The sequence below is a fragment of the Cynocephalus volans genome, chromosome 2 (assembly GCF_027409185.1).
Source record: "Cynocephalus volans isolate mCynVol1 chromosome 2, mCynVol1.pri, whole genome shotgun sequence".
Taxonomy (NCBI): domain Eukaryota; kingdom Metazoa; phylum Chordata; class Mammalia; order Dermoptera; family Cynocephalidae; genus Cynocephalus; species Cynocephalus volans.
In genome coordinates this window covers 111,156,945-111,165,608 of record NC_084461.1, presented here as the reverse complement: position 1 = coordinate 111,165,608, position 8,664 = coordinate 111,156,945, and the positions used below count along the sequence as shown (strand labels likewise).

The 8,664-nt window shown below is 39.9% G+C and overlaps 1 pseudogene; it reads left to right on the top strand.

Annotated features, from left to right (window-relative positions):
- The first annotated feature begins 1,615 nt into the window (after positions 1 to 1,615).
- Positions 1,616 to 8,093, top strand: LOC134370565 (unconventional prefoldin RPB5 interactor-like; annotated as a pseudogene).
- Positions 8,094 to 8,664: the final 571 nt, after the last annotated feature.

The window sequence follows — 8,664 nt, the reverse complement described above, 5'->3', positions numbered from 1 at the left end:
TGAAAGGGTGTAGCATGGTTCTCTCTGTGTTTTAAGAAGGTAAGGTCAGCAGCCATGTGGATAATGGGTTATAGAGGAAAAAGGAGACAAGGAGGTCAGTAAGGGAACTATTGGAATAATCAGAACACTGTGATCTAGACCAAGGGTGAAAAACTTCTTGGAAGGCAGAATTCATCCTGAATTTAGCTGTTATTGCATGCATATAATGGAACACTAAAAAATATGACAACAATAAGGCTAATCTATTTTAATGATGTAGAAAGATGTCCAAAAGATATTGTTGGATGAAAAAGTTTACAAAAACATGAGCAATAAAATTCCAAATCTCTCTCTCTCTCTCTCTCTGAAAAAGACTAAGATAATATGTGAGGGGTCTTCAAAAAGTTCATGGAAGAATTCATATTATCTTTTAATTCCATTTTTCCATGAACTTTTTGAAGTACCCTTGTATAATATACTAAAATGTTACTGATAATATTTACTTGTTAGTAAGATAATGGGTAATTTTTAGGAAAAACAACTCAGATGCCCAATTAAGAATATAGTATGTAGGAGCTTAAAAAAATGTTTTTTTTTTTTTTTCATTTTCAGACCCTTACTGAAACTTAGTGGACAGTCTGGCATTTCAAGTTAAGAGGGGGAGACGCAGAACCATGAGAAGTGTGGAGAAGGGTCAAAAAATAGCAATTAGAAAATAAAAATATAAGAACAGAATGTAGAAATGGGATTATTGAATTGAGAAAAGAAGACAGAAGAACAAGTGTATTTAAAGTGTGTGTTAAAGCTGATCTCTGGACGCTCTTCAAATTGATGCCTGCTGTCCGAGTCTAAGGCTGCTGCTCCGTGCAGGTGATGGTGGTGGTCTGAATGATCTCTTCAGGACTCTCCCAGCTATATTTCTTGGGTCATCTAGCTCCATCGAACCAGTATATGAAGGGAACTTGCAGTCTTATACAATCTCTTGTATGATTTCAGGTATTTTTTTCTTAAGAAAAAAAGTACATAAAGAAATACTTAAGTATGACTTTCTAATTTCACAAAACAAAATCAGCCACAGATGCAAAATTGAATTGATGCTTTTGGATAATACAATTTGCGTGCAATTGTGTGGGACCAAATTGATTTTACTTATTCAGAATAAAACCCCATTGGAAGGGCTGGGGTTTGAAGATGTAGCCAAGGAAAGGAAGAAAAGTATAGAACTGAAAGAGAAGGAAAGAATCACTTGGGTTAATTTGTAAGAGGACAAATGTATTATGATGATGGAGATTAACAGTCACGCTGCCATCTATTTCTTCATTATTAAAAGGAAATGAGGCTGAAAGGAAAAAAGACCAATATTAAGTCAATGAATAAAGCCCATCTTGGGTTTGTATTTGCTTATGAGGAATCATCTCTTGTAAGTGCCCATCCTTCTGGGTCCCAGAACAACCCAAGGTTACCTCCCTGTCTTCTTTAGACCTTAGGCACTGGCTGCTTGCTTTATTCCTTGGTTTCTCCCACTCACTCTTTCACGCGTACTTCTCTCTGGTCATTTAACTTCTCTTTCCTTCTGTTTTTCATTTTTAAAGAAACAGGGTTAACCTAGATTGTTTTTAAAAAGTGTATTAAAACCATGGGCCCCCTTAAGCACGTATACATAGAGCTTCTCCGGGTGAAGTCAGGGTGGGAAGGTGAGGCTCCCTGTGGCTCCTCTCACTTCCCCAGTGCTCCCTGGAGGGGTTCCACAGAAGTAGGTTTGAAAACCACTGGACTTTACTCTGTGCTTCCCAGAGTCAGGAGAGATTAGTGTGGCCTGGAGTATCCTGAGGACAATAAAGACCCCGGTGAAGATAATATTTTGCTCTTCCACATTGCATTTTCAGCAGGTTTTCTTAAAAAAATTTTGTGTTGCTGTGGTCATCTTGTCTTTAGGCACCCAGGATCAATTCTTCTGTTGGAAAAAATGAAATGTAGCTATCAGAATCAGGAAAAATGCTTTCTTTATCTGCCACTGTCTTGCTGAGTGGTCTTTTGAAAATCTCTCAGGAGCTCCATACCTCAGTCCCCCTCACTTTTCCACAACGACGCTGTGAAGGCCTCTGACTAAGACGCACACGGCTTTGAGGTTCTGGGAGAAGAGAGGGAGGTAGTGTCTTTTCTTCAAAGCGGTGTCTTTGCTTATAGTTGATTGAGTGGAGGTTCGAGCTCCTCTGGACTTTGGTGTCTCTCTCTGAGTATCTCCTTTTCTAGTAGAACGCTCTTAGCCACTTGCTTTCCAGGGGCTTGTGTAAAGGAGCATTGTTACAACATCTTTTATCAAAAACAGTTCCTGCTGCCATTTTGGTCTTGCCCTCTGAACACATTGTTTAAAAAGAATGTAGAATTACCCTCATTTAAAGGAAAAAAATAATCTGATTGTTCCGTTGCTGTGTAGAGATGCAAGTCATTTCCAATGGGTGACCCTTCCTTGACCTGCCAAGGCTGTGGGTTAGCACAGACTGCAGAGAGCTTGGAGGAACACTTCAAGGGATCGATTCAAGGCAGCAGAGACCTCTTATGTTAAAACCTTGCTGACCTTTCTTGGGATTCACTCAAAAGCTGTACCTGGGACCTCTATTCTGTGGCTTTTGAAGTAATATATCTTCATTAGGACTTAGAAGTAAATAATTTTTTTAAAGCTCTAAGAAGGAAGCAATTTGTCTTGAACACAGTGGATTTGATCTTTAGAGAGAGGTGAACAGCTAACTTTTTTTCAGGAAAAGCTAAGGATGATGAATGAAATGCCCAGGGCTAAAGAGGCCTCTTCACAACAGGAAGGGTTATCTTTGGAAGGATTTTAAATCAGCTCACACATAGTTACCTGGCTAAGGAGCACTTGCTTAGCTCTGATTGGTGACTTTTTCACAGGAGGTTTCACACACAAACCCCCGCCCCCGCCAAAAACAAAAACTCAACATCGTATCTTGCAAACCTGAAAGAGTCAGTATACAGAATACCAAAGGAATGTATCTTGCAAATTATAATTGCTTAGGGCCTTTGTCAAAAGGGTAAGCTCTCCTCATACGCATGGTAAGCTCCTTATAAAATATATGAGGGTTATCCTCTGGAGGTATGCCATTAAGTGAGGGCATGCACAATTATTTGACTTTTCCTCTATATAGGTCTTTTTATATTCAGACACTCTTGGGGGAAAGCGTATATAGGCATTGCCATCTAGTGAGGATGTATATCGGTGGTAAAATTTCTTAAGTGAAGTCTTACTTACCTATTGTAATATAGGATTGGCTGGTGTAGCACTATGGAATTTGAGTCATATTACTATTTTGATCAATTAAAAATGTTTACATTTGCCCTATTTTTGTTTCTGTAGCATTTTGCTGGTATAGTCACAAGTCATTTGATGTCAGTATTTGTTCAAATGAACAAACAAACAAAAGAAGAAGCCACATAAGTGTGTAGTACTCTTCTAGAGTAGTGTGAGAAAACATGATTCACTTTAAAATGGTCTGCTTATGACCTGATTTCATGGACATCTGAAGAATGGTTCATATTTAGGTTACATACTTGATACCTCGTGCTTGATGCAGTTTGTCATTTAATCCTTTAAACGATGCTATGTGACAGGTACTATTATTACCCTATTATACAGGTGAGAAAACTAAGTCATGGGGAACGTAACAAATTTGTTCAAGGTCACCTGTTAGTAAGTGGCAGAGCTGATATTCAAATCCAGCAGTCAGAGTCTAGAGCTCATGTTCCTTTTTTTTTTTTTTTTTTGTCGTTTTTTCGTGACCGGCACATCAGCCAGTGAGTGCACTGGTCAGTCCTATATAGGATCCGAACCCGCGGCGGGAGCGTCGCCGCACTGCCAGCGCAGCACTCTACCAAGTGCGCCACGGGCTCGGCCCGAGCTCATGTTCCTGATGGCGACTCTACTGCTGCCACTATCACCAGGAAAGTATAGGATGGCCTATATTTATTGTGCATCTACTGCAGTGTAGGTGAAGGGGAAAAGAGGCACAAAAATGTCCTATACAGAGCACAGTGTAAACCTTCGGCTATACCTCCATTTGGGACATAGTGTAAACACTAGTGTGATTTAAAGACTGAGAAATACATGCTAAGTATAAATTAATTATACTCCAGAATAATTTAGAACACTGAAAATTTAAAAAATTAGAAGATTTAAGAGAGTTGAATAAGGATGAGCTATAAATAGATTTTTGGTATGAAAAAATCTAGGAAAAATACTTAGGTAAGGAAAACGATAGAAACTAGTTGTAGAATCAATGTAATGATTTTTTTTTTTTTTTTTTTGGTCATTCTAGGGCAGATACTATCTCACTCATTGAATTTATCAGACTTGGGTAGACCACTCAATGTTTGGTTTGAGAAAAAAACTTTTGGCATAAAGTCAGTGAAGTTCCGGCTTCTCCAGATTTGACTCACTTTGTTAGGGTTCCCCAGTGGTGTGCTCCACCACACAGAGGTGTGGATCCTCTTTGCCCTTGGGGCAGCTGGGTGTAGCCTGAAGGATACCTGCATGGATGCTGACCTAAGAGCCATGGGACCCACCTCTCAAGGCCTTGGTTTTATATAAACCCCTCAAATTTATGTATAACCAGTGGGGGGGGGGGGATTCTAAATTAACTAAAATTGGGTATGTACCATCTGAGCAAAATGAGAACTCAAGATAAGTCAAATTACTCTACCCATATCTTTGACACTGAGTTTTTGGTCATGGTTAATCCTATCACAAGACACAGACTTTTTAAGTCATGCAAATAAGGAATTCTTGAATTTTTAAGAGTTTCATTGATAGGATTTGTGGATTATCCCTGCAGAGTTCTGCCTTGGGGATGAAGCCTTGGATCAATTTAGCTCATTGCAGAAAGGCAGACAAGACTGGAAACATAGATTATAGAAGAAAAATCAATTGAGGACTACAAATCCAAGAAACCTATTTGGAGATTTTAACATGTATCTGAGTTAAATGAGCTCAGACTTACAAAGGAATAGGTTCAAATATTCTTACATGAAACAAAGTCTCTTTGTGAAAAAGCACAGTTGACAGAAAAGCTGGAGCCTGCCATTAATCTTCTCTATCTAGGGAAGGGCTGAGTTTTTTCTTCCTCACATGTGGCAATTTTCTCTGGACTAGGGTGGGGATGTGCATTTGAAAATAAAAATCTTCCTTCCCCTAGGCTATAGACTTTCTGAGCCACTATTTATAAAGCTACAGACTTGGATTTATTTTATTATTAGCTTTATATAAAGAGAGTTTTATATATCAAGAATCATTTTAGTAGAAGGAGAAAATGACAGGATTCAGTGGGCATCGGTAACAGCCATCCCTTCTCCTCACCTGTTCCTCACCTGTCTACCTGGTCCCTGATGTAGCTCTATGATTTCTCCTTCCTGGAACTAGTCTCTACCTTGAAGTTTCTTTGCTGGTATAGGTGTTGCCTTGCTTTCAGTTTTGTTGTCGATGCCCATTTTGACAGGTTCCTACCTCTCTGACTTTCCAAATTTCCTGCCTCTTCTGGCCATTGAGCTTTAAAGGGTAGGTGGGGGCCGAGCCCGTGGCGCACTCAGGAGAGTGCGGTGCTGGGAGCACAGCGACGCTCCCGCCGCGGGTTCGGATCCTATATAGGAATGGCCGGTGCACTCACTGGCTGAGTGCTGGTCACGACAAAGACAAAAAAAAAAAAAAAAAAAAAAGGGTAGGTGGAAGCTCTTTGCCTTTCCACCATGTGAGGATCCTACAAGAGGCCACGTCTTGGAAGCAGAGTGGCCCTCACCAGACATAACCTGCCAGTGCCTTGATCTTGGACTTCTCATCCTCCAGAACTGTGAGAAAATAAAATTTTATTCTTTATAAATACCCAGGCTAAGGTATTTGGTTATAGAAGCAGGAATGGACTAAGAAAACATTTATGAGACAATTGAAAATTAGAATCATTTCTGGAGTATTTGGTGATATCAAGGAATTGTTACTATTTAGGTAGAAAATAGTTTTATGGATGTGTGTATATACATATCTATACTTAGTGGTAAAATATGTTTTTGTTCTGAATTGTGAGGAGATGTCTGTTCCCTGTGGCAGGCCAAAGACAAAGGTGACATATGAATGGGTGAAAGGGGGTTGGGAGAAGAAACTGATTCCCAGTTGCCTGGGGACCCATTTAAGCATACAGTTGAGATCTGAATTTAGGTTTTATTTCCAGAGTACACGAAGGTGCAATTCCTGTATTTTAAGCACTTATTGTCTAGGCTGTCTCCTGAGCTACTGTATAGTACTTCTGGGATTCCGGAACAGATATTTTGCTATCTAGAGTTTCCCTTACAAAATGCAATATTCATAACTCCTAGGAGCCTGTAACACAAACAGGTTAATAATAAGCAAGGACACTACTTTAAAAATTTTTATTAAAAATTCTCCTTATGTAATTTTATACCATTTAGCCCCAAAGTTATTGCTTTATACATTTAAAAAATTTAGGACTGCCTTGGGACGTCTGGCTAGGCCCAGTCACGGGAGAAGTGCCTCCCACTCTGGGGAGCCTGGATGTGAAAAGCAGCCCCCTGGGCAGCGAAAAGCAGCCTCATCAGTGTCAGGCATGGTGCACGAGGGTGAGCAAGTGGCCATGCCACCTCCATAACACTTGTTTAGGACTCCTTCGCCCTGCTGAGGCCCCAGACTTGGAGGCTCCATCTGACCCTGAGCCGAGGAGCAGAAAAATCCAGCACTGGAAAAAGTAGATAATGACTATAATGCCCTTCAAGAAAGACTCAGTACCTTGCCTGCTAAGTTCTCTTCTAATATCATGGTCCCATTTGTCCCCTTTGCCTTCATGCCAGGAAAACTTGTCCATACTAACGAAGTCACTGTTTTACTTGGGGACAACTGGTTTGCAAAGTGCTCAGTAAAGCAGGCCGTAGGTTAAGTTGAGCTCCGCAAAGAACATGTAAGAAAAATGATGGATGATTTTGAAAAGGTGATGACAAATTTTGAATCAAGAGTTGAAATCACAGAAGACTTGCAGAAAATGAATGACGCTGCAGGTGATATTGTTGACATAAAAAAAGAAACTAAATGTGACTTTGGATTTAAAGCAAAACACCAAATTGCTCATGAACCTCAATCCAAATCAAAAACTTCAGACATTTTTGAAACCGATTTTGCAAATGCTGGAAAATCTGAGGATTTGCTGGCTGATAAGGAACTGTGGGCTTGACTTGAAGAACTAGAGAGACAAGAAAAATTACTGGGTGGACTTGATAGTAAGCCTGATACTGCGATTGCAAATGGAGAAGATACAACGCCGTCTCTTGTTCCCAGCAGTTGTCATAAGGACGTTACAAGTTTAGAAACGTTCAGTGGTCAAGTGAATAGTCAATTGAACTGTTCAGTGAATGGTTCAAATGCTTACCCCAGTAATGAAGATGATGATGAAGGAGACGGTGGTGATAATGAAATGATCATGGTGCTTTAGGGGTCAGAGGTAATTCTGTACCAACGATATATTTTTTCACATACTGTCGAACCTGAGAGGGTCCGAATGAGTACTGGAAAAAATACCACTTTAAAATTCAGTGAAAAGAAAGAAGCAAACGTAAACTGGCAGGGGTCATTCTGCCCAGAAGCTGCCTACAAACAGGTCTCCTGCTGACATTTCTCGAGTCTTTGCTGATGTTGTGAGTGAAGACTGTATCTCTCATAAATGAATCCTGAAGTCTCCAAGCCAAGAGAACACTGTTTGTAGTGATGCCGGGGGAAGCAGTGCTGCCGAATTTGACGACGGATGGGGAATTTCGAGGAGCCTAAACTGTGAAGAAGCCACGTGCAGTGACACCAGTGAGAGCACTTTGGAAGAGGAACCACAAGAAAATCATCGAGAGAAACTTTTGCGCTCATCAGGAACACGTGAGGCTTTTACTGGTGCTGTAATAGAAAAAGAATTTTTGTCACCCTCCTTAACACCACACCCAGCCATTGCTCATCCTCTTCTTCCCACCGTGCCAGAAGGACTAGCACTGTCAGAAGTATCAGAAGAAACTGCAAAGAGGGTTTCAAAATTCAAACTGCCAGATTGCAACAGAAAAACTAGGCTCTGCCTAGGAAATGGGAATCTACATCCTAAAACCTAGTTGTGCATTTGTTTAGAATACGTATAGCAAAATATGTTGCATGTAGTTTGAAATAAGGCTAACTTAATTTGTCTGAGTTAGACAGCAAGTGTGGTATTAAAAAAAGTCAAAGTAAATGTTTGAATAATGTTCAGCTTGTTTTGTTAATTTTCTGAATACTGTCAACACACTTGTCTAAGTTTGCCTTGTGATGCAGTGGCAGCACTTTGAATTATTTTTCAAAGAGTACTGTTCCTATGCATTGTTTTTGTGTGTCAAACTAAACACAGGCAGTTCCGTACCAGCTGTGATGTTGTGCATACCATATGGACCATTTTAAAGAAACTTAAAAAACTTCAAATAGATTCAACAATTATATTACTCGCTGTTGCATTTTAAAGGCACTTAAAAAAATCTACTTCTTGTAGGTTTTGCAGATAGGTGGTTATTTAAAAAACCTCCCCCCTTTGAATGTCATACTATAATCTGTCAGGCAAAAAGCTACATATACACTGTGGTAAAGTTTCTTTGGAAGAATGATATTTTGTAAAA